Consider the following 25,000-nt stretch of genomic DNA (forward strand, 5'->3'; position numbering starts at 1 on the left):
TGTAATAAATATATGACGACTGTAAAGTGTGTGGGATTATAGCTTGTAGTTCACAAAGTTCCTAAGCTGATTTATACATCTCGGTGAAATCAACATTGGCTTTTGTACTACAAAAGTCTTTTGCAATGTTATTTATATTTCTGTCTATTTATATATCATTCTATTTATCTATCCATCTAAATGTAAATATACGTCCAATATCCAATATATCACAAAATTAAGAATAATAATCAAGACAGGGAAAAAATAAAAGAAGACAATATTTATTTTAAGAAAATACAAAAGATATTTTGTATTTGACGATATTACTACCAATGGATTTCTCTGACTCTCTACTATCCAATTATATCGAAAATATGCCACGGAAACTAACTCTCCAACGCCCCATATTCTAAGTCCTGATAGAAGGGGAGTGCATAAATGTTTATAAAAGTGTGTATATAATAAAAATAATGATAATACATAATGTTAATGGTTATCAGGATAATGATGAGGATGATTGCTATCATAAACAGGGTGATACTTACGATAATAATGATAATATTGATGATAATTATGTTAACATAATAGTGATGATGATGATGCAGCTAAAGATAGTGAGCACGATGATGATGATGATGATGATGATGATGATGATGATGATGATGATGATGATGATGATGATGATGATGATGATGATGATGATAATGATGGTGATGATGATGTTAATACAATACCGCGAGCTGCGGTGTCCGAGTGGTTAAGGAGTTGGACTCGAAATCCAATGGGTTATTCCCGCACAGGTTCGAATCCTGTCCGTAGCGAATCGTTTAAATATGTAACAGTTGTTAGAAATACATGGTTGTAAAATGATAGGGGTTATGTCTTGGCATTGTTAATACTCCTGTGCTGGTTGTTACATCCCCTTTTTTTTTGGTAATTTTCTGGAACAACGTCGCATAACCTATTGTTATCGATGGATTTCTCTGACATTTCTACTTTCCAAATATATCGAAATTATGCCGCAGACCCCCCCCCCCCCCCCTCCTCTTGGTCCCGATAGCAGGGGAGAGCAGAAATGGCACCGGGGAAATTGCAGGGTAAAATATAAATAATAAATGAATAATGAATAAATTGAGTTACTATATTCTCTCGTGCAGGGGACTGTTCCCCCTGTGATCCTGGCGTCTTGCGTTCCCACATGCCGTGCGCTCTCCTCTGCCGTGAATACTTGGACGATTGTTTGTTTTCTTGTACGAGGGTTCAGGGGGGGGGGGGGGATCGCAAGGGTCACAGTCCCCTTCATGAGGTAATGTAGTGACTGAATCTGCGTATATATTTTTTTATGCTGTCTTAAGAATTTGGGGGTTGAGGAAAGAGGGAAGGGGGGGGGAGGGTCCGTGGCATTATTCCTATATATGTGTGTACTTGAGGGTGAGAGGAGTCTATCGATACCAAAATTGTCGCGATAGGTTATGCGGCCATTTTAAAGAAAAATATTGTTATCATACATATACACTTTATTCCAATTCGATGATATTTTTTGGTACTTGCTCACATACACAAGCACGAACATACAAGCACACACACACACACACACACACACACACACATATATATGTATGTATGTGTGTATATAATAATGATGATGATGATGCATGCAGTTAATGGTTATCGCGATGATGAGGATGATTGCTACCATCCTCAGGATTGATAATTATGATAATAATGATCATAACAAGAGTGATGATAATAATGATCATAATAAGAGTGATGATTTTCTTGATCATAATAAGAGTTATGATTTTCATGACTATAATAAGAGTTATGATTTTCATGACCATAATAAGAGTGACGATAATTATGTTAACATGATAGTGATGATTATGATGTAGCTAATGATTATGAAAATAATGATGGTGAACATGATAGAGATAGTGATAAAGATAATAAGGAAAATAATATTGTGATAAGAATAAGGGCCGCGAAAAAATATATCTGGATCAAAAACCTTGGAAATAGCGAGCTGCGGTGTCCGAGTGGTTAAGGAGTTGGACTCGAAATCCAATGGGTTATTCCCGCACAGGTTCGAATCCTGTCCGAAGCGAATCGTTTAAATATGTAACAGCTGTAGGAAATACATGACTAAAATATTAGGGGTTATGTCTTGGAATTCATAATGCGTATTAAAATATGCCTTAACCCTTCACAATACTGGGGAGGTATTCACGAAAAGTCTTCATGAATATGAATATGATTTGCCCCGTTGCCACATCTCAAAGGTATTGCTGGTAACAGAACACACCTTTACAGTGGAATACATCCAATTTTGATATTCTTTTGTAATAAAATGATAAGGTAAGGCAATTAATCTTGCTTACATCATAACAGTAATACTACACATTAAGTAGATCTAAATGTGATATGGCATCCCTACGCTTATTGTTATTGCATCAATTGTAATAAAAGTGGGAGCCGCTACTTGTAAGTCTTAAATAAAATACAGCAATAGAACTGTAGAAGAAGGCTTAATTAAGAGGCCTCGAAGCTTTTCTAATTATCTCCAAAGCGAATATCGTCAACATACGAAAATATGCGTAAGAACAAATCAAAGACAATCCTTATGCATTAGGACAAAATTAATGACAGTTCTTAAGGACGTGAATATAAAATATCAGAAAAATATGAGAAATGACTAAATTAACATTTCCGCTTCTAGGAGTAATATTTATTGCAGTATGAATGCAATCAATTATCGTCATAGAGCCTATAGCAATGTAAATGTTGCTATCAATTATCGTCATAGAGTCTTTAACAATGTAAATGTTTATTATATTACCAGTGTTAACTCTGAAATGTGGCAACGGGACAAATCACAGACTTTTCGTGAATACCCATGGTTTCCAGTGATATCTCAATTTCAGTCAATCCATCCATATATCTATCTATCTACATGTGTGTGTGTGTGTGTGTGTGTGTGTGTGTGTGTGTGTGTGTGTGTTATCCACTTCATAAAAATAGTGAAGCTAAACAATAAAGATATCAGCAGATAAAAGATTTTAACGGCAGGTGAAGAGAAACCAACAGAACAGAGACACGTCAAGTCGATAAGCCAAGAGGTTAAAGAGAAATAAGCTTGTTGATAAGATTACATGCCTGAAGTTATGGACGTCATTACAAGAAAAGACTAAGCTGATGTTTAGTTCATCTGACGACGTATACCCTATGTAGGAATGTAAAACCCATGGAAAATTAAAGCACGATGCTGAGGCTTGTACCGTTCTTACCTAAAAATGAAGTGGAGGGATGGCTGGAATGGACTAACCTACGAAAATTGGGCCTGCAAACCTAGAAGGGGGAGTTCATCATTTTCCTTTGGAATTCAGGGTGAAAGCAGAATCCAATACAGAGAGAGCGAAGTAGAAGATAATCAAATATTACTTCGTTTCAAGGTTAACCAAAATAGGTGAAGGAGGAGCACCTATGACAATGCTGAATGCCTTGGGATAAATGTGTCCTTCGAAGGAGTTAGATTCCACACAAAGATAATATGATAAGATTAAGGGGAATAAAAAAAAAAAAAACATCTATAGCCAACTGCGGTGTCCGAGTGGTTAAGAAGTTGAACTTGAAATTCAATGGGTTATTCCCGCACAGGTTGGAGTCCTATCCGTAGCGAAGTGTTTAAATGTTTAACAGCTGTAAGAAATACATGACCAATGTAATTTATCTGGGGTTATAGCTTAAAGTTCACAAAGTTCCTAAGCTGATTAATATATTTGTAATTGGCTTATTGACATCAAACTTCGTTTTATCACTAATATAGTTTTGTAATATCACTTCTACATCTATCAACTTACTATTTATTTATACATGTATATGTAAATATGTGTCCAATATCTAATATATCACAGGATAATCATGAAAGCGAAACAAAGAAAAACAATACCCATGTTTAGAAAAGACCAAAGTTTCGAACTTCGCTACTGATGAGTCCATTTGAAGATCCATATCAAATGTAGTTATTGTAACCCTTGGGTAATTGAAGAACTTTCGGTGGAGATGGCACCGGTCTTACAAAAAAAAAAAAAAAAAAAAAAAAAAAAAAAGGCGGGATTATTCCCCGTGGAAGTAGATGATATTGCCTTGATGAAGGAATGTTCACCTGCCCATGTGGGAGGTTTACCGTCTCTTCCCATTCCACTTTGATCTGATGGAACGGAACGGAAGAGGGAGTTCCGCTAACAGCTTTGTAGGTAGAACAACCCGACGTTAGATGCTGTAAGCGGCTGCGGTGCGTTTTCGAGCTTCACTTAGCATAGAAATACTAGTGAAGTTGTCCAATTAGACGTTTCTGCTGTCAGGAACTCAATGTTTCACCTTTTTGTCCTCTTCCGTGCCTGTATCCCAGCCTATGCGTCTGTTACCGTGTCTTTACAGTCCATGGAAATAAGAGGTCACCGTCTTGCACTCCGAGAATTCAGATATTCGGTCGCTTAAAGTTCACAAAATCCATAATCTGATTAATATATCTATCTGATCAATATCTTTATATGTAAACGGATCTTAAATATCTAATATATCATGAAAGGAAGGGTAATCATGACAACAAAAAAGAAAGACAACACTCGCCGTTTGTTTTCACTCGCTTTCAATGGACAACGACCTCTCCTGCAGTTCACAAAGCAATTCTCGTCTTCCTGTAATGATAGTTATATTGAGATGAAAGGAAGAGTAGAACTCTTTGAAATAAAGACTTCAGATTCGTTGCGGAGCTGTGACTGGTATACTTAGCAACACAGGTGCATATAACTAATATGGACTCCACAGCACAAGTTATATATATATATATATATATATATATATATATATATATATATATATGTGCTGTCTGGAAGATATCGGGTCATATACTTTATGATTATATATATATATATATATATGTTATATATATATATATATATATATATATATATGTATACATATGTGTGTGTGTGTGTGTGTGTATTACATATATATGTGTATATATAAACACACATGTGTTTTTTTATTAATCTCCCGTGACGTTATTAATCACAGGTGTGAGAAAGAGAGGAAAAGGCGCGTAATTATACAACTTATGTTGCTTCAAATCTTTATTTATTTACTTTTTTCTCGACATCTATATTTATCATGAAATTCTTTTGAAAATTAATTGAATCATTCCGCTTTACCTCTCTTGCAATAAAAACAAATATGTTGAAAAGATAAAATAATATCTGTGAGTCTTCCTCTTTCATACTATCTGTGTCTAACCCCCGCCCCTCTATATTTGTAATTATTTTTCAAAACAAGGTCTTGGGTATGCTTATGCAGACATAAAGATTACCTGATATAAGCCCTCATATGTACTTATATAAAACTTTTCCCGCTAAGTTAATACATTAGAATAATCCACATTTAGCATCAGAATATGTAACATTCTCAGCGTATTTTTTTAGTCAGACGTGTTATGAGGTAATGAAAAGATCAGCTCCAGTATTGCAGTAATTCCCGTATTTTATATATATTCTATCTTGCTCACACAAATGCAAACAGGAACATACAAGCACACACATATATATGTGTTCGTCGCTAGTGATTCGCAGAAAAGAAACTAAAAGCACAGGAGCCAAATCTCTGAAGTTATGAAGTGAAATAGTGATTGGTAAAACCTGTGTAAATACTATGGTAGAAAAACCATGCTGTTCTTTGTTCCTCTTGTGATAAGCAATAATTTGGCGAAACGGGCGTCACTACTACTAAACGTCTGTCTCAAAATAAGTCCACTGTATCAAGGGAACACAACAACAGCGCCCTCTTTTACCATCAGGACCACGGGACATCAGGTGGACTGGTCAGCGGTGCGAATTGTCTTTCCTTCCGCTGATGTCCACGCCCGCAGACTGGTTGAATCCTCTTTAATCAAGCTGCTGTTTAATTTCAACTTGAACAGAGGTTTTTCTCCTGTTGATAGTCTCTTCGCTTCCCACATCCTTCGCTTTTTCCCTTATGCCGGCCATCCTGCGCATAGTCCACACGATCCTCCGACCTGACCTGACATCCCTTGGCTTCCGTCCTCACCTGCTCCGGGTTACCCCTTTGCCTCTCCTCTCTCTTTCATACCAGGTGGATTTCGAAACTGTAGTCTCATTTTCAATAATGAGAGTTTTTTTGTTTTTGTTTTTCTTTTTTTTTTATCGATGTGGAAAAGTCAAAATGTGTTTTTATGCAAACATGCACACACACATATCTGTGTGTGCCTGGATATGATAATGATTGAGAAAATTATATTGTGATAATAATAAAGACAGCGAAAATCGAATCAAGAATAAAACAACAACAATATATCCAGCTGCGGTGTCCGAGTGGTTAAGGAGTTGGACTCGAAATCCAATGGGTTATTCCCGCACAGGTTCGAATCCTGTCCGTAGCGAATCGTTTGAATATTTAACAGCTGTGAAATATATGACTGTCAAATATTAGGAATATTTCTACTTGACTCTAGGGTAACAAAATAAATCTTATCAATTCACAATACTGTTTTCCAATATCTCCCTTTCTATCTGTCTATCTTTTCATTTACTTATGTGTGTGCGTGTGTTATCCATTTCATAACAGTAAGTGTAGGGAACCTCTACTGAAGGTGAGGTTCCAGGTGAACTTACAAAAATGATAGCGTGGTCCAGTAGAATGTTTCTGCTCTAATATTTATTCGCTGGTTACAAGCACAATACACTAGTCAGGGCTCCACAATACAATAAATCACAAAGGAATCTTATCACGTGACCAGGCTTGACCTCTTTATTTTTTATTTTTTTTTTGCTCTGACCCTGCCTCACTGACTCTACGACTGATAAAAGAATAAACCAGATACGAAGGGAGCCCGACCTGTGCCTACTTGATTAAAGTGTGTCAGCTGAAACTGACTTGACTGAGGTAAGGTAAATCCTAACCCACCGTGGTGCCCAGCCACAGCAACAACCTCCAGGCGACAACTGCAACTTCTCGCGCCTGGGCGTGGTGCGAACCGCCGACGCCGCGGATATGACGCCGACTCGCTACCACAGTACTAGTCCAGAGGCTTATATTAGTGAGGGTTTTTATGCATAGTGGGAGTGTCGGCTACTTCCCCTAGTTACCATAGATTTGATCACCTCCAAGACTCACTTGCGGTGAGCCACTGAGGTTAGTAATCCTAAACAAGAGATCATGCAAAGGCCAACCAAGTAGCCTTTAGGGAGGTTTAAATGTCTTCATGAGACGCTTCTACAATCCTCACGCCGGCGGGAAATTCACTGAGCTAGAGGGACTTCCTTGAAGGTGTCACACCTATCGCATGCATAATGATACATGATTAAAAGAAAAGGCCTATTGTGCAAATATGTAATATAGTACAATACAAGACAATATCATACATGATTCGCCACTCTTCCATTTCTCAAAGTCATTAGTAACTTATTTCATCATCGGGCGCTTCTTGCGGGTCATGATGTCCTGCGCGTTGCGTGGTGCACTCAGCAGCAATTCCGTGCCTGGTGAGTCCAGGGAAGGACTCTGACTCCGTGACCGTCACTCGAAACCTGCGTCACGGCCCAATCCGTCTTCCACCATCCTTCTTCCCCAGACTCACCCTCAGGGGCTCACTGGTCCTGATCTACGACCGGGTAGTCCTCGCTTCTACTGCTGCAGATGTCATGAATTCTACCTTTTCTGGACGTCATTTTTATGTAAGGCGTGTCTTATGAGGCGGCGAAAAGGTCGGCCCTAGTACTGAGCTACAATATTATATATATATATATATATATATATATATACATATATATATACATACATATATATATATATATATATATATATATATATATTAGATATGTTTTGTTTTCAAAGTCGATGATTTATGTATTTGATCGCATACAAACGAGCACAAGCACACACACACACACACACACACACACACACACACACACACACACACACACACACACACACACACACACACACACACACACACACACACATATATATATGTGTATATACACATACACACACATACATGTGTGTGCTTGGATGTTCGTGCTTGTGTTTCTGTGTATGCGAGCAAATACAGCGAATTTGAAAACAAAAAAATATAATATATATATATATATACATATGTGTGTGTGTGTGTGTGTGTGTGTGTGTGTTTCTGTATATGTAATTACAATAATAATGATATATAATGTTAATGGTAATCATAATAATGATTATGAGTATGATTGCTATCATTATCAATTAATTATAATTATGATAGTGATGATATTTAATGAGAATTATATTGTGATGGTAAGAAAAAAGTAATTGATATGACCAGCTGCGGTGTCCGAGTGGTTAAGGAGTTGGACTCGAAATCCAATGGGTTATTCCCGCACAGGTTCGAATCCTGTCCGTAGCGAATCGTTTAAATATTTGACAACTATAAGATATATATAAGAACTATAAAATATTGAAGGTTATCTCTCCTGCGCTGGTTATTTGGCTCTTAGGTTATCAATATAGGCCTTAACTCTACACAATACTGGTTTCCAATATTTCCATTTCTATCTATTCTATCTATCTATCAATCTACATTGTGTGTGTGTGTGTGTTAGTTACCCATTTCATAATAATAGTGAGGATAATCGTGATTACAATAATAAAGAAATCAACAAGCAAATACTGTAAGGACATACACTGAAGGAGGAAAGAAGAGGAATTCTTGACGGTACGGGAGAAACAAAGAAGTACAAGAACGACAGGTGAAGAGAAGCCAACAGAACGACGAAACATCAAGTCAATGGGTCAGGAGCTTGAAGAGATATAAGCTTGTTAAGATTGCATGCCTGCCTGCAGTTTTGGACGTCAGTAAAAGGAAAGACAATGAGGGCTGCTGATTAGTTCATATGACGACCTACACTCAAAGTATATATGTATAACCCTCGGATAACTAACGATAACTAAGTCTGGTAACGGTCTTACCAAAACAAGAAAGTGCCTGCCATGAAAGTGGAAGGTGGGTTGAAATGGACTAGCCTACGGGATAGAGTGTTCAAGTGGCGAAAATTGAATCTGCAAAACTGTGAACTGTTTCGGCACCTCCCATTCCACTTTGATATGATGGAAGGGAAGAAGGAATTCCTCACTTTCCAATGAAATTCAGGATGAGAACGAAGGGAAGTAGAAGGGTAATCGAATTGATATTACTTAATATAAAGGTCGACTAAAATGGGTGAGAGATGAGTACCCATAACAATGCTGAAAGCCTAGGAATGCAAAAGTCCTTCGAAGAAGTTAGAGTTCTACATGCAATTGATAATATGATAAGAATAAGGCGAATAAAAACTATATCTCAAAATAAGAAAAAAAAATCGTTTATATTGTGAGCTGCGGTGTCCGAGTGGTTAAGGAGTTGGACTTGAAATCCAATGGGTTATTCCCGCACAGGTTCGAATCCTGTCCGTAGCGAAGCGTTTAAATATTTAACAGCTGTAAGAAATAAATGCCGACTGTAAATTATCTTTGAAGAACTTTTGGTGAAGATGGCACCAGTCTTACCTAAACACGTAGCTACTCCCTGTAGAAGTAGATAGTAGGCTGATATGGCCTACATTAAGGAGTGTTCAAATGGAGAGAATTGAGCATGCAAAGTGGTAGGTTTTCCTTCACCATCCATTCCATTTTGATCAGAGGGAAGGGAAGAGAGAGTCCCTGAAGAATGAAGATCAAATTCATATTATTCTATACAAAGATCAGCCAAATTTGAGTACCCATGGCAATGCTGAGGGTCTGGAAATAAGTTTCCTTGGAAGGTGTTAGATTCCACACGCTGATGAATTAACCATGGAAATTAAAGTTCTCGTCCAATGTTTCTGCTGTCTGGAACTCCATGTCTCACCTTTGTGTCCTTTTTCTCGCCTATATCACCGCCCTAGAGTTCCTTCTCCGCCTGGCCTGAAGTTATCCATCTTTAGCCGTTACCGTGAGTTTCTAGAGTCAATGCAAGGAAGATGTCATCGTTTTGCAATCCGACAAAGTCAATGCATTCGCGGTCCTTTAACCCACCTGTATACGGTGTGGGACCTGTTGTTGTTTTCCTAGGGTGAGGATATATGTGTGTGTGTGTGTGTGTGTGTGTGTGTGTGTGTGTGTGTGTGTGTGTGTGTGTGTGTGTTTCCCTGACAGTCTAGTTGCTTTTTGAACTCTGAATCAGGTATTGTACAGTATTGTAAATATTTGTCAACAAGATTCGTGGGAATAGCTGAGTAACACTCTCTTTTTCTTTATTATTCAACAAAATATTGAATAATCATGTGCCACTTCCTTGCGATGAAAACCTATTAATTACCTCAGGCAAACAATCATTCAATAATTAATGACATAGTAATTAATCAGGGAAGCTAGATGTGATTTAAAAGGACAATGACCTCGCTTGCAGTTCACAGAACAGTTCACGTCTTGCTGTAATGATGATTATACTGAACGTCACTGAGATAGTAGGAAGAAAGGCTGGTGACTGTGGCATAGTAATACAGACGCTTACAATTACACGGACTCCATAGTGCAAAAGTTTATAGGTACTGTCTGGAAGATAAAAAATTATACAATATTAATTGATTATTAGTTTTAAAAGTATATATATATATATATATATATATATATATATATATATATGTATATATATACGTATGTGTATATTTATGTATATATACATATATGTATGTATATGCGTGTGTATATGTATATATATATATATATGTGTGTGTGTGTGTGTGTGTGTGTGTGTGTGTGTGTGTGTTTGTGTGTGTGTGCATGTATGTATGTGTATATGCATATTGATATGTATAGATATGTGTATATGCATATTGATATGTATAGATATGTGTGTGTGTGTGTGTGTGTGTGTGTTTGTGTGTGTGTGTGTGTTTTATGATTATATATGTATACATATATATTTATGTATGTGTATGTTTATGTAGATATACATACATGTATATATGTGCATGTATTTATATTATATATATATATATACACACATGTGTCTATATATACATATATGTACATATATACATATATGTATTTATATACATTTTGTATGTATATATACATATATGAATATACACACACACACACACATGTATGTGTATATATACACACTTATGTATGTATATATTTACATTGTGTGTGTATGTGTGTGTGTTTGTTGCTTGATATGCATCCCGTGAAGTGTACACTCTTACGTCTTTGGAGGAAAGAGAAACACGAGAGAGCGAGAATAGAATTTCATTAACACTTCATCAGCGGAAATATACATTCTATGTTGTTTGAAATCTTTCCCTCTTTAGTTATTTTTTTTCTCGATTTCTATGTTTATCATACAATGCTTTTGAAAAATAAGTTAATTGGATCATCCCATCATACCTCTCTTGGAATTAAAAAAGCATGTTGAAAATCCAATATCCAATAATCTGTGATTTGTAAGTATTTTTCAAAACAAAGCCTTGGCTATCCAGACGTAAAGATTGCTGATATATTTCCAAATGTACGAACATATTTAAACATTTTCCTGCTAAGCTAATCCCATCAAAATAATCCACAGTTCGCAATGAAATCTATAACATTCTCATCTTCATTTTTCAGTAAGGCATGTGTTGTGAGACTTCGAAAAGATCAGCAGTAATTGCAATGTTTTGTATATTCAGTTGTTCAGTTTTTTGTTGACGAATGATATATGTACTTGCTCACATAAACACAAGCACGAACATACAAGCACATACAGCTATATATATATATATATATATATATATATATATATATATATATATATGTGTGTATATATGTATGTGTGTGTATGTTAGTATGTTCGTGTTTGAGTATATACATAATAACAATAATAATGATACATAATGATTAGTGATAATGATGATGCAGCTAAAGATTACGGAGATAACGAAAATTATATAGTGATGATAAGAGTAAGGAAAATTAAAAACGTATCTGGAAAGAAAAAGACGTTCATATAGCCAGCTGCGGTGTTCGAGTGGTTAATGAGTTGGACTCGAAATCCAACGGGTTATTCCCACACATGTTCGAATCTCTTCCGTAACGAATCGTTTTAATATGCAACAACTCTAAGGCATACACGAATAAAAGAATAGGGGCTATATATCTTGGAATTAATAATGTTTTATGAGAGGGTAAGGGAGGAATAAAGGGGTACTAGAACTGCAAGTGAAGAGAAGCCAACAGAACTGAGATACGTGAAGTCAATGGACCCAGGAGGTTAAAGAAATGTGAGCTTGTTGATACGACTGTTTGCCAACCTGCTATTATGGATAACACTACAAGGAAAGACAATGTGGGCTGCTGATTAATTCATCTGACGACCTACATCCAATGTAGGTATGTACAACCAGTGGATAATTAAAGCACAGTTGCTAAGGCTGATACCGGTCTTACCAAAACACGAACGTCCCCGTCAGGGAAGTGGAGAGAGGGTCGAAATGGGCTTAGGTAGTAGTGGTCACCAAGCGAAAATTGAGCCTGCAAAACTGGAAGCTTTTTTGCGCCTATTCCGCTCTGTTATGATGGAAGAGCTCCCTTCGGAATTCAGGATAAGAGCTGAATCCAGTATAGAGAACGAAGAGAGAGAAGGATTATGTGATATGATTTCGGAAGAGTTAGATTCCACACCCAGATGATTATATGATAAGAATAAGGGGGGATGACAAAAATATATATCTAAAATTAGGAAGGAAAACAATTATTGATATGGTGAGCTGCGGTGTCCGAGTGGTTAAGGAGTTGGACTCGAAATCCAATGGGTTATTCCCGCACAGGTTCAAATTCTGTCCGTAGCGAAGCGTTTAAACATTTCACCGCTGTAAGTAATATATGAGAATTATCTGTAATTATAGCTTTAAGTTCATAAAGTTCCTAAGCGGATTAACATATCTCTATTTGGCTCAGTGACTTGACTTTATCACTACAATACTGTTTTGCAATAATATTCTCCTTCTGTCTTTTCATATATTATATTTACTTATCCACCTGTATGTACAAGTATGTAAGTGCAAGTAAGTTCAATATCTAATTCATCAAAAAGTAAGGGTAATCATCAAGACAGCAACAAAGAGAGGCAATACTCATTTTAAATAAAGACATGAGTTTCGAACTTGTTTACTGATTAGTCCATCTGAAGAACCATATCCAGTGTAGGCATTGTAACGGTTGGATATATGAATAACTCTTGGTGAAGATGGTACCGACCTTATCAAAGACACAGTTATTCCCCGTGGAAGCAGATGGACGGTTAGACACGAGAGGAAGGTATTCAACTGGACAGAAAGGGCTACAAAGGTGGGAGGAATGAGTTCCTCAAGGATGAAGGTCAGATTTTCACTATGTATATAGGTTAGCCAAGTTGGGTTAGAGAGGAGCACCCATAGCAACACTGAGAGTTTGCGAGTAAAGGTACTTCGAAAAGAACAACCCCATTGTAGGTACTATAAAATGATGGTGGAAAATGATCGCGTTTTCGAATTTCGCTGAACATGAAAATACAAGTCAAATTATTGTCCAATAAAACGTTTTTGCTGCCAGGAACTCCATATCCCACATTTCGGTCCTTTTCTATATCCCAGCGCTTGAGTCCTTTCTCCATTTGAAACCGTTGCCACGAGTCTCTAGAGAGTCTATGCAAGGTAAATGTCACCGTCTTGCACTCCGACAGAGGTAATTCAGTCGCGGTCCTTTAAGCATGAATCCTGCATACTAGTTATGTTATTTGAACTTTTGTGTTCTTAACCTCGGGATGACATTTAATTTCAATCTTGTTATCATTTATTTGGGTCATTATTTTTATTTCCTTTTGTGATTTCTTCCCCCTCATATTGGGTACTGTATGCTTCTTTCGTATGTTTCTGTAAATATTTGTCAGTAACATTCGTCTTTTGTTAAAGACTACGTTCTGTCTTTTTCTTTAAATTGGGAATGATCATGTGCTGCTTCCTTACAATGAAAATCCTTTAATTAAGTCAGGCAAACAATCCGTAAATGAATAATGAGACATCAATTAATCACTGGAGCCAGATGTGACCCCCCCCCCCCCCACCACCACCACCACCGTCTACTTATACTCGCTTCAAAAGGACAACGACCTTGCCTGCAGTTAACAAACAGTTCATGTTTTGCTGTAATGATGATTATATAGAACGCATGGAGATGAAAGGAAGAAAGGTACTGAGTAGAGCCCTTTGAAATAAAGACTGAGATTCGTTGTTCAGTTGTGATTAGTATGCTTAGCAATAAAGATAAAATATGACAATATGAATTCAGTACTAAATTTTATAATTATATATACACACATACATATGTATTATGTATATATGCATGCGAGCGCGCGCGCGCTCGTGTGTGTGTGTGTGTGTGTGTGTGTGTGTGTGTGTGTGTTCGTGTGTTCGTGTGTGTGTGTGTGTGTGTGTGTGTGTGCGCGCGCGTGTGCGTGGGTGTGTGCGTGTGTGTGTTGTATGAAAATAAATTTTCTTGACGAGATTAATTAACTGTAAGTCTTGGAAGAAAGAGGAAAGAGAACATGAGTGATAAATAAAAAATCATTATCATTTCAACAGCCGAAGTAGACAACTTATGTTACTAGAAATTTTACTCTTTACATTTTTCTCGATATCTATGTTGATTATGAAATTATTTTGAAAAGTAATTGGATCATACCGCTCTAACTCTCTTGCGATTTAAATAGCATGTAAAAACTATACTAATTTATCTCTTTGTCTCTTCCTGTCTCTTTCTCATCCCCCTCCTCTCTCTCTCTCAACCAAATAATAGGTGATTTATATATATTTGTTTATTTTTTTATTCATTATTATTATTTTTTAACAAGGCCTTGGATATGCTTATTCAGACGTAAAGATGTACGAATATATATAAATATTTTCCTGCCAAGTTAATCCTATCAGCATTCTCATTTTTTAAATCAGGCGTATGTTATGAACGAGCGAAGAGATCAGCTCCGGTACAGCAGTAATTACAATATTTTATGTAATAATCTATCTATTTATTTATTTTATTTTGTATTCGACGATTTATGTACTTGTTCACAAACACACACATACAAATACAAGCGCAAATATACAGGCACACACGCACACACCCACATATGTGTGTGTATATATATGTATAATAACTATAATGATGATGATACATATGTCAAGATAATGAAGAGGATGATTGCTATCATTATTAAGATGATAATGATGGTGATTATGATGCAGCATAAAAAAAAAAAAAAAAAAAAAAAAAAAAAAAAAAAAAAAAAAAAAAAAAAAAAAAAAAAAAAAAAAAAAAAAAAAAAAAAAAAAAAAAAAAAAAAAAAAAAAAAAAAAAAAAAAAAAAAAAAAAAAAAAAAAAAAAAAAAAAAAAAAAAAAAAAAAAAAAAAAAAAAAAAAAAAAAAAAAAAAAAAAAAAAAAAAAAAAAAAAAAAAAAAAAAAAAAAAAAAAAAAAAAAAAAAAAAAAAAAAAAAAAAAAAAAAAAAAAAAAAAAAAAAAAAAAAAAAAAAAAAAAAAAAAAAAAAAAAAAAAAAAAAAAAAAAAAAAAAAAAAAAAAAAAAAAAAAAAAAAAAAAAAAAAAAAAAAAAAAAAAAAAAAAAAAAAAAAAAAAAAAAAAAAAAAAAAAAAAAAAAAAAAAAAAAAAAAAAAAAAAAAAAAAAAAAAAAAAAAAAAAAAAAAAAAAAAAAAAAAAAAAAAAAAAAAAAAAAAAAAAAAAAAAAAAAAAAAAAAAAAAAAAAAAAAAAAAAAAAAAAAAAAAAAAAAAAAAAAAAAAAAAAAAAAAAAAAAAAAAAAAAAAAAAAAAAAAAAAAAAAAAAAAAAAAAAAAAAAAAAAAAAAAAAAAAAAAAAAAAAAAAAAAAAAAAAAAAAAAAAAAAAAAAAAAAAAAAAAAAAAAAAAAAAAAAAAAAAAAAAAAAAAAAAAAAAAAAAAAAAAAAAAAAAAAAAAAAAAAAAAAAAAAAAAAAAAAAAAAAAAAAAAAAAAAAAAAAAAAAAAAAAAAAAAAAAAAAAAAAAAAAAAAAAAAAAAAAAAAAAAAAAAAAAAAAAAAAAAAAAAAAAAAAAAAAAAAAAAAAAAAAAAAAAAAAAAAAAAAAAAAAAAAAAAAAAAAAAAAAAAAAAAAAAAAAAAAAAAAAAAAAAAAAAAAAAAAAAAAAAAAAAAAAAAAAAAAAAAAAAAAAAAAAAAAAAAAAAAAAAAAAAAAAAAAAAAAAAAAAAAAAAAAAAAAAAAAAAAAAAAAAAAAAAAAAAAAAAAAAAAAAAAAAAAAAAAAAAAAAAAAAAAAAAAAAAAAAAAAAAAAAAAAAAAAAAAAAAAAAAAAAAAAAAAAAAAAAAAAAAAAAAAAAAAAAAAAAAAAAAAAAAAAAAAAAAAAAAAAAAAAAAAAAAAAAAAAAAAAAAAAAAAAAAAAAAAAAAAAAAAAAAAAAAAAAAAAAAAAAAAAAAAAAAAAAAAAAAAAAAAAAAAAAAAAAAAAAAAAAAAAAAAAAAAAAAAAAAAAAAAAAAAAAAAAAAAAAAAAAAAAAAAAAAAAAAAAAAAAAAAAAAAAAAAAAAAAAAAAAAAAAAAAAAAAAAAAAAAAAAAAAAAAAAAAAAAAAAAAAAAAAAAAAAAAAAAAAAAAAAAAAAAAAAAAAAAAAAAAAAAAAAAAAAAAAAAAAAAAAAAAAAAAAAAAAAAAAAAAAAAAAAAAAAAAAAAAAAAAAAAAAAAAAAAAAAAAAAAAAAAAAAAAAAAAAAAAAAAAAAAAAAAAAAAAAAAAAAAAAAAAAAAAAAAAAAAAAAAAAAAAAAAAAAAAAAAAAAAAAAAAAAAAAAAAAAAAAAAAAAAAAAAAAAAAAAAAAAAAAAAAAAAAAAAAAAAAAAAAAAAAAAAAAAAAAAAAAAAAAAAAAAAAAAAAAAAAAAAAAAAAAAAAAAAAAAAAAAAAAAAAAAAAAAAAAAAAAAAAAAAAAAAAAAAAAAAAAAAAAAAAAAAAAAAAAAAAAAAAAAAAAAAAAAAAAAAAAAAAAAAAAAAAAAAAAAAAAAAAAAAAAAAAAAAAAAAAAAAAAAAAAAAAAAAAAAAAAAAAAAAAAAAAAAAAAAAAAAAAAAAAAAAAAAAAAAAAAAAAAAAAAAAAAAAAAAAAAAAAAAAAAAAAAAAAAAAAAAAAAAAAAAAAAAAAAAAAAAAAAAAAAAAAAAAAAAAAAAAAAAAAAAAAAAAAAAAAAAAAAAAAAAAAAAAAAAAAAAAAAAAAAAAAAAAAAAAAAAAAAAAAAAAAAAAAAAAAAAAAAAAAAAAAAAAAAAAAAAAAAAAAAAAAAAAAAAAAAAAAAAAAAAAAAAAAAAAAAAAAAAAAAAAAAAAAAAAAAAAAAAAAAAAAAAAAAAAAAAAAAAAAAAAAAAAAAAAAAAAAAAAAAAAAAAAAAAAAAAAAAAAAAAAAAAAAAAAAAAAAAAAAAAAAAAAAAAAAAAAAAAAAAAAAAAAAAAAAAAAAAAAAAAAAAAAAAAAAAAAAAAAAAAAAAAAAAAAAAAAAAAAAAAAAAAAAAAAAAAAAAAAAAAAAAAAAAAAAAAAAAAAAAAAAAAAAAAAAAAAAAAAAAAAAAAAAAAAAAAAAAAAAAAAAAAAAAAAAAAAAAAAAAAAAAAAAAAAAAAAAAAAAAAAAAAAAAAAAAAAAAAAAAAAAAAAAAAAAAAAAAAAAAAAAAAAAAAAAAAAAAAAAAAAAAAAAAAAAAAAAAAAAAAAAAAAAAAAAAAAAAAAAAAAAAAAAAAAAAAAAAAAAAAAAAAAAAAAAAAAAAAAAAAAAAAAAAAAAAAAAAAAAAAAAAAAAAAAAAAAAAAAAAAAAAAAAAAAAAAAAAAAAAAAAAAAAAAAAAAAAAAAAAAAAAAAAAAAAAAAAAAAAAAAAAAAAAAAAAAAAAAAAAAAAAAAAAAAAAAAAAAAAAAAAAAAAAAAAAAAAAAAAAAAAAAAAAAAAAAAAAAAAAAAAAAAAAAAAAAAAAAAAAAAAAAAAAAAAAAAAAAATTGAGGTCCTAGTGGTGGCAAAGTCAAACGGCCGAAAAGGAAATTAGTAAAAGGGAAGAACTGCCTAACAACCCTGCAGGCAGAACAACCCGAACACAGATACTGTAAGCGATGGTGGAACATGGTCGCGGTATGTCCTCGAGCTTCATTGACTATGGAAATACAAGTGAAGTTATTGTCTAGTAAGACATTTCTGCTCTCAGGAACTTCATGTGTCACCTTTTTGTCCTTTTTCTTGCCTGTATCTCCATCTAACCGCAGCCGTTACCATGAATCAAGATGAATGTCACCGTTTTGCACTCCGATAGAGGCAATTCGGTCGCAGTCCTTTAAACATACATCCTACCTGCATACGGCGTGGGATCTGTTGGGTAATACTCCTTCGTTTTCCTGGGATGAAATATGTATCTGTTTCCCTGACCCTGTCGCGATTTGGCAGTGCACTTGATCAGAGAATCCCGAACGCATAGTTCTGCTCGTGAACGGTTCTGTGTGTGAAGAGGTTAAAACACGTCTGCCAAAATTAATCGATTAGCCTCCCGTGAGGAGTGTATGTTCACTGTATATTTCGGGAGAGGAAAGAGAAACACAAGAGAGCGAGAAAAAAATTCATTAACACTTCAACAGTTGAAATATACGACATACGTTGCTTGAAATATTTACTTCTGTCTAGTCAACTATGTTTATCATGAAATTCTTTAAAATATATATATATCACACCACTCTACTTCTCTTGGAATTTAAAAAAGCAAGTTGAAAAAAATATAAAAATTGTCTCCTTATCCCTCCCTCTCTCTCTCTCTCATTAACAACCCGTCTACCTCTACCAAATAATACGTAATTTTCATGTATTTTTACAAACAAGGCTTTGGACATGTTTATTCAGACGTAAAGATTGCTTATATAAGACCTGAAATGTACGAATATATATAAACATTTTCATACTTAGTTAATCCCATCAAAATAATCCACAGTTCGCAAGCATAACATTCATATCATCATTTTTAGATAGGCGAACAGCTCTGATACTGGAATAATTGAAATTATATAAATATATGTATATATACATATGAGATATTTTTGGTTTTGGAATTCTATGATTTATATACTTGGACTAGCCTAAGGAGTGTTCAACTTGCTAAACTTGTTAAAATTAAACCTGCAAAATTAGCTTTTTTCGGCACTTCACATTCCTCTTTGGTATCAAAGAGGAATGCAGTTGCCCTCTTCCCTTCCATCTAGTTCCAAAGGAATTCAGGATGAGAGCAGAATCTAATATAGAGAACGGAGATAGAAGGATTGATATTCGTATAAAGGTCAACCAATATGGGTGAGAGAGGAACGCCTAGAGATAAAAACGTTCTATTCCACTCGATGATATTATTGTAAGAATACGACGAATTAAAAAAAATATCTAAAAAATAGGAAAAAAGAATATTGTGAGCTGCGGTGTCCGAGTGGTTAAGGAGTTGGACTTGAAATCCAATGGGTTATTCCCGCATAGGTTCGAATCCTGTCCGTAGCGAAGCGTTAAATGTTTAACTGCTGTTAATTTAAAAAAAAAAATAATAATAATAAAAAAAAAAAAAAAAAGTTCACAAAGTTCTTAAGCTGATTAATATACCTCTGTTTGGCGCAATGACAAGCTTTGGCATTATCACTTTATTAGTGTTTGCAATGTTATTTCTTCTTCTATTAATATATCCATTTATATGCAAATGTGTGTTCAGTATCTAATATATCATTAAGGTAAGGATAATCATAACAGTAAAAAAGAAAGGCAAAACTCATTTTAGAAAATGGCAAAAAATCGAGATCCCTATTCAATGTAGGTTTTGTAACCCTTAAAGACCTTCAAGAACAGTCTTACCAAAACTCATAGCTACTCCCCGTGCAAGTAGATGGAAAGCTGTTATTGCCTAGATTATGGAGTGTTCAACTGGAGAGAACTGAACCTGTCAGTGTGGGGGTTTTCTGTCACCTCCCATTCCACGTTGATCTGATGGAAGGGAAGAGGGAGTTCTCCAAGATGAAGATCAGATTCATATTACTTCATATAAAGGTCGCCCAAATAGAGCTAGAGAGGAGTGCCTTTGGCAATGCTGGGAGTCTGGGAATAAAAGTTTCCTACGAAAGAGTTAGACAAGGAAAGCTAGACCATCATCGAGCGGTACGTCGAGGAACAAGGATTTTGCTCCCAAAGTTATGTGTTCTTGAAGATCTACAAAAAAAGGTTGAAGTCCAAATGGTGGTAAAGTCAAACGGAAATAAGGAAATAAGTAGAGAGGGAAAGATTGAACTAGCCAAGAGGCAAGTCGACACATCAATAGAAGTCTAACAACCCTGTAGGTAGAGTAACGCTAGGGTAGGTATTGTAAGCGATGGTGGAAAATGGCCTGGATTGGTTCTGGAAATACAAGTGAAGTTATATAGTAAGACGTTTCTGCTCTCAGGAACTACATGTCTCACCGTTTTGTCCTTCGTGCCATTATCTGAATCCATCCATCCGCAGCCGTTCCGCGAGTCTCTAGAGAGTCTCTGTAAGGAGGATGTCACCGTCTTGCACTCCGTCAAAGCCAATTCGGTCGCGGTCCTTTAACCATGCATCCTACCTGCGCAAGGTATGGGACCTGTTCGGTGATACCTCAATCGTTTTCTTAATGTGTGTTATATCTAGTTCCCTGTCACGGGTTGTGTTATTTGAAGTTTTTGTTCTTAACCCCGTGAGGATACTCCACTTCAATCTTGTAATGGTTTCTATGGCCATTATTTTTACATCTTTTTATCGGAAGCAAAATCTTTCATCCTTATCTTTAAAAAAGAAAACATCAAATTGGGTATTGTATGTTTTTGGTAAAAGTCTGTAGATATTTGGCAACAACATTCGTGGGGATATTTCAGTAGAGAATAGTTTCTCTTTCTTTTTCTTTATTTAGAAAAAGAAAATCCTTTAATTAGTTCGAACAACATTTTAATGATAAGAGATATTAATCACTGAACCAGATGTGATCCCTTGCTTACCCCATGATATTTATTTCCTTTGATTGTGAGCAAAATCCTTCACCATTGTCTAATTTGAATAAGAAAAATCAAAATAGATATTATATAATTCTTCGAATATATTCCCACGATTCTTGTCGCAAAACAAGAATATAAAATACTCTCTCATTCTTGATTATTTAACATAGTAAGGAATGATCAGGTTCTGCTTCCTTACAATGGAAATCCTTTAATTAGTTCACGCAAACAGTCTTCCAATGAATATTGAGACATCAGTTAATCACTGAAGCCAGATGTGACCCCCCCCCCCTACACACACCCACCACCGTCTGCTTTCACTCGCTTTAAAAGGACAACGACCTCGCTTGCAGTTCACAGGACAATTCACGTCTTGATGCAGTTCTGATTATATTGAACTTGATGCAGATGAAAGAAAGAGACCCTGAATCAAACCCTTTGAAATATAGACTGGTGATTGTGACTGGTGTACTTAGTGAAACGGATGCATATAGTTACTATGGACTCAATTGTACAAAAGTTATATTTATAGGTGCTCTGAGTTTATATACATATATATATACTCGTATATATGTGTATATGTATACATATGTAAGTTTATATACATATATATATACTCGTATATATGTGTATATGTATACATATGTAAGTTTATATACATATATATATACTCGTATATATGTGTATATGTATACATATGTAAGTTTATATACATATATATATACTCGTATATATGTGTATATGTATACATATGTAAGTTTATATACATATATATATACTCGTATATATGTGTATATGTATACATATGTAAGTTTATATACATATATATATACTCGTATATATGTGTATATGTATACATATGTAAGTTTATATACATATATATATACTCGTATATATGTGTATATGTATACATATGTAAGTTTATATACATATATATATACTCGTATATATGTGTATATGTATACATATGTAAGTTTATATACATATATATATACTCGTATATATGTGTATATGTATACATATGTAAGTTTATATACATATATATATACTCGTATATATGTGTATATGTATACATATGTAAGTTTATATACATATATATATACTCGTATATATGTGTATATGTATACATATGTAAGTTTATATACATATATATATACTCGTATATATGTGTATATGTATACATATGTAAGTTTATATACATATATATATACTCGTATATATGTGTATATGTATACATATGTAAGTTTATATACATATATATATACTCGTATATATGTGTATATGTATACATATGTAAGTTTATATACATATATATATACTCGTATATATGTGTATATGTATACATATGTAAGTTTATATACATATATATATACTCGTATATATGTGTATATGTATACATATGTAAGTTTATATACATATATATATACTCGTATATATGTGTATATGTATACATATGTAAGTTTATATACATATATATATACTCGTATATATGTGTATATGTATACATATGTAAGTTTATATACATATATATATACTCGTATATATGTGTATATGTATACATATGTAAGTTTATATACATATATATGACAGCTGCATTGGTCCAGTGATTAGAGCACTGGACTCCGACCCTCGTGGTCCCGAGTTCAATTCCCCGTCGCGGCGGTCGTAAAATTGCCTGCGCTCTGACTGCTGACTCGAGCCCGAGAAAACGACATATCGCCTTGAGAAGTCAAACGCAGGTGCCGTAGGGGAAGTCACCGCCGTGGCACAAGTGTTAGCGCGCCGAACCGCGGTTGATTAGGAAGGGCATCCAATCAAGCAATGGTGACTGCCATTTATTTCTCAATAAGTGAATTGAGAGAGGCCTATGCCCTGCAGTAGAATGAATGGCTGTTGAAAAAAACAAAAACAAAGAAAAAACATACATATATTGATATATATCTATGTATGTGTATGTGCATAAATATAAATATATGTATATATACATATATATACATATACATGTATATATTATATATATATATATATATATATATATATATATGCACACATAAATATACGTATATGTGTGCGCGTGTGTGTGATGTTTGATTTGCTTCCCGTGAAGAGTACACTCGTATTTGATGGAAAAAGAAACACGTGAGCGAGAAAAGAATTTCATTAACTTTTCAACGGCGGAAATATACAACTTATGTTGCTTGAAATCTTTCTATCTCTAATTTGCATTAACTTCTTGTGAAAATTCATTTGATCGTACCGCTCTACCTCTCTTGGAATTTATAAAGCATGTTGAAAAAATAGGATATTTTATTTTTGTCTTTTCCTCTCTCTGTCTCATGTCCCCCCTCGCTCTCTCTCTCTCTCTCTCTCTCTCTCTCTCTCTCTCTCTCTCTCTCTCTCTCTCTCTCTCTCTCTCTCTCTCTCTCTCTCTCTCTAATAAATCCGTGATTTGTAATTATTTTTCAAAACAAGACCTTGGATCTGCTTATTTAGGCGCATAGATTGTTGCTATAATACCTCAAATGCACGAATATATATAAACATTTCCCCAAGTTAATCACAACAAAATAATCCACAGTTCGCAATCAAATTCATAACATTCTCATCGTCATTTTTCATTCAGGCGTGTCTTATGAGGCGCCGAAAATATCAGCTCTGATACTGCAGTAACTACAATGTATTGTATATTCTTTTTTTCGAATTCATTTATTTATGTACTTGATCACAGAAAGATAATCACGACATACATATATGTGTGTGTTAGTGAGTATGCTTTTTTTGTGTTTGTATATTGTGTAAAACAATAATAAACATTATCATGATGAAGAGGACGATTACTTTCATTATCAAGGTGATAATTATGATGATAATGATAATAGTGATGATGTTAACATAATTGTGATGATTATGATGCAGGTAATGATTGTAATGATACTGATGATAGTGAATATGATAATGATAGTGATAATGATGATAATTATAAAAAGGAAAATGTGCATCTGGAGAAAAATTATATATATCGAGCTGCGGTGTCCGAGTGGTTAAGGAGTTGGACTCGAAATCCAATGGGTTATTCCCGCACAGGTTCGAATCCTGTCCGTAGCGAATCGTTTAAATATTTAACAGCTGTAAGAAGAGATTTCTATCTGTCTGTCTGTCTATTGATCTACATGTGTGTGTGTTATCCATTCCATAACAATAGTTAGGGTAATCATGATAACAATACAGAGATCAGCAAGTAAATGAAAGCTAGATTTTACTTTAGGGAGATACACTGAAGGAGTAAAGAAGAGGAAGTTCTACGAGAGGTTAAGGAAGAAACAGAACCGTCAAGAACGACAGATGGAGAGAAACCTACAGAGAAGCCAGGAAGTTAAAGAGATATAAGCTTGTTGATAAGATTGCATGCCTGCCTGTATGGACGCCAATACAAGGGAAGATAATGTGGGTTGCTAATCAGTTCCTCTGGCAACCTATTTCCAATCTAGGTATGCATATCCTTTGGATAATTAAAGCACTGTTGTTGAATCCCATACCGGTCTTACCTGAACGCGAAGGAGGGGTTGAAATGGACTAGCTTACGGGGTAGTGTTCACCTGGCGAAAATTGAGCCTGCAAAACTACAAGCTACTCCGGGACCTCCCATTCCGCTTTGGTATAGTAGAAGGAAAGAAGGAGTCCCTGGGGTTCTTTGGAATTCAGGTAGAAAGCAGAATCCATTATAGAGAATGGAGATAGAAATATAATCAGATTGATATTGCTTTGTATAAAGGTCAACGAAAATTGGTGAGAGAGGAGTGTTCATGACAATGCTGAGGGCCTAAGAATAAAACTGTCTTCGCAAAAAATAAATTCCACACTAAGATGGTACGATGACAAGAATAAGGGGAATAAAACAATGAAAACATTGAATAAAAAAAAAATCTATAAGT

The 25,000-nt window shown here is 32.0% G+C and overlaps 8 non-coding genes across 8 annotated transcripts; all 8 read left to right on the forward strand.

Annotated features, from left to right (window-relative positions):
* Positions 1–721: 721 nt before the first annotated feature.
* On the forward strand, positions 722–803 carry Trnas-cga. The gene has a single exon. It is a non-coding gene; the product is annotated as a tRNA-Ser (tRNA).
* Positions 804–2,004: 1,201 nt separating this feature from the next.
* Positions 2,005–2,086, forward strand: Trnas-cga. Its single transcript has one exon. It is a non-coding gene; the product is annotated as a tRNA-Ser (tRNA).
* A 4,265-nt stretch (positions 2,087–6,351) lies between these two features.
* Trnas-cga lies at positions 6,352–6,433 on the forward strand. Its single transcript has one exon. It is a non-coding gene; the product is annotated as a tRNA-Ser (tRNA).
* Positions 6,434–8,349: 1,916 nt separating this feature from the next.
* Trnas-cga lies at positions 8,350–8,431 on the forward strand. Its single transcript has one exon. It is a non-coding gene; the product is annotated as a tRNA-Ser (tRNA).
* A 967-nt stretch (positions 8,432–9,398) lies between these two features.
* Positions 9,399–9,480, forward strand: Trnas-uga. Its single transcript has one exon. It is a non-coding gene; the product is annotated as a tRNA-Ser (tRNA).
* A 3,310-nt stretch (positions 9,481–12,790) lies between these two features.
* On the forward strand, positions 12,791–12,872 carry Trnas-cga. Its single transcript has one exon. It is a non-coding gene; the product is annotated as a tRNA-Ser (tRNA).
* A 6,621-nt stretch (positions 12,873–19,493) lies between these two features.
* On the forward strand, positions 19,494–19,575 carry Trnas-uga. The gene has a single exon. It is a non-coding gene; the product is annotated as a tRNA-Ser (tRNA).
* Positions 19,576–24,091: 4,516 nt separating this feature from the next.
* Trnas-cga lies at positions 24,092–24,173 on the forward strand. Its single transcript has one exon. It is a non-coding gene; the product is annotated as a tRNA-Ser (tRNA).
* The last annotated feature ends 827 nt before the right edge of the window (positions 24,174–25,000 follow it).

The sequence above is a fragment of the Penaeus chinensis genome, chromosome 7 (genome assembly GCF_019202785.1).
Source record: "Penaeus chinensis breed Huanghai No. 1 chromosome 7, ASM1920278v2, whole genome shotgun sequence".
Classification (NCBI taxonomy): Eukaryota; Metazoa; Arthropoda; class Malacostraca; order Decapoda; family Penaeidae; genus Penaeus; species Penaeus chinensis.